Genomic DNA, 2,152 nt, shown 5'->3' on the forward strand with positions numbered 1-2,152 from the left:
TTGCAGTATATGCTCAAATCCCAAAGACTGTTTGCAGACATCCTTATACTCCCAACCAGCTTTTTCTGTCTTCCCTCATGTGTATGGATACAGGCACGCACACAACTGTAGGGGCAGAAAAACACATGGCGTGCTAGTGTGTTGATGTCTATTAGCAGCAAGACTCTAACCTACAAACTACGTATTGCAAGAATAACTAAAAAGAACTTTATGCAAAGATCAATGTGTGCTTTTTAACAGAAGAGTGAAGCAGAAGCATATAAATCCAACTACTGGGATCCAGAGGAGGCTGTTTCTTTCACTCTTTTCTAAACTCTCACCTTCTCAAGAATCTTTCATGGATCCCCTCCAACAACAGCACACTCTCCCTTTCTCCTTTTCTCGCTCCTCACAGTCTCTCCCTCTTTTGCGTCATCATCACTCACCATAGAAATCATGCGTAAGGACAGACATGCACATCTAGCATGTGTTCTGTTTACATTGGAGGGCTGTTATGTAAGTGAGAGCCCACCCACTTCCCTTCCCCCTTAGCCCATACGTTTCCCTGCTTCCTCTCAAATCAGGTCAGGTGAGGACTGCTGATTGAGAGAATTGCCCTCAATCGGCCCCTAAATGAAAATATATGTACAATCTTGGAAGTCTACACCAGACAGAGAAAGCAGTGATGGGGGGAAATGAGGAGTTTGAGGAACATGTTTGATAAACATTGGTTAGATGTGCGTAAATGGACAAAGAGAAAAACAAATCGGTTCTCTATGAATCTTTGAATCCCCAGTCTGACACAGCAGATGATGCAGCCTGTTTCCAAATACAGTTTTGTAAAATAGTATTTTCCACCTTCTTTCCTTGCAGGTTTGTTTCAGTTCATCAAACAAATTGTAACATTAGATGAAGATAGCCCAAGTACACACAAAATGCAGTTTTTAAGTGATATCTTCATTTGTTATGGGGAACAACTCCATCCAAACCTACCTGGCCCTATGTGAAAAAGTAACTTTTTCAAGCATGACCAGCCTGTTTAGGGTTCAGATCATTGTCCTGCTACATAACATGAACTGACAGCTGGACATCCCCGTCCAGTATTTTATGGTAGAGACCAGAATTCATCCCCCTTCAATTATGGCAAATTGCCCAGGTCCTGATAGATGCTGGAGCTATTTGTAACTTAGCTGCACCATAATCAGTAAAACGGATGTGCAATTTCCAGCAATGTGGCAACCACAACACCATAAAAAGTCAATGGCATTCAGCAAGTTCAAGTCAGCAGGTAAAATAACTGTTCGTGATGCAAAATGTGGAAGTCCCAAGTTAAACTTTTCTCAGTTTCAAGACAAGAGACCACCACTGACTGTCTGGACTTTACCTGAGTCAGCTTTTATGTCGTTGTACCAATACTCAAGTACATAAGACACTATATATGGTTGCTTCATAGTCTAGTGGTTAACATATTTGCTTTACAAATGAAAGGTTGTTGGTTTGATGCTAGCTGGAGACACAAATCCCTTTAGGGTTGTATCAGAGGAAAGGCATCTGGCATAGAACTCTCTGAAGTCAAGCTATGTGGGACTACTAACTGTTGTGACCCCTTGTGAAAAGAGAGCAGCCAAAAGTAGCTTTTATAGTATACTGTTTATGCTCTTGGTCATGGAACAGAATCCATGGCATGCAGTATATACAACAGTGCAACGTAAGCTTGCAGGACAGTCTTGTGTGTTTTGGTAGATATGGAGTAAGAGTCCCCCTCACCACAGTACAGGGTTTGTGTCCCAATGATCCTAGGGGCTATGTTGCCTTTTGCCCCTGACAGTGTTTCCTGGGGCAAACTGGCCTGGTGGGGGGCCAGACAAAGAGTGATTTAGAGGACCCCCATGAAAAGAAAAAATCATGGGACCAGTTTATCCTGCCCAATATAGGGTTACCAGGGCACCACTCTGTAGCCAGGCCTGGGGAGGTAGCTTGAGGGAGAGTGCCTGGTGGCTGGGCCTTAGCCCACGGGGTTCTGGGCATGTTCTATTGGAAGGATGCCCCAGGACACGCTGGAGAGATTAGATCTTGGTTAGGCTGCTGTCTCTGATAAGCAGGACACCATTGATGAGGGATTTACTCATTGCTATACCAAAAATATTTTGACATGAAGACATTCATCTTACAG

The sequence above is a fragment of the Pundamilia nyererei genome, unplaced genomic scaffold (genome assembly GCF_000239375.1).
Source record: "Pundamilia nyererei isolate P.nyererei 1_Seehausen unplaced genomic scaffold, PunNye1.0 scaffold00017, whole genome shotgun sequence".
Taxonomy (NCBI): Eukaryota; Metazoa; Chordata; class Actinopteri; order Cichliformes; family Cichlidae; genus Pundamilia; species Pundamilia nyererei.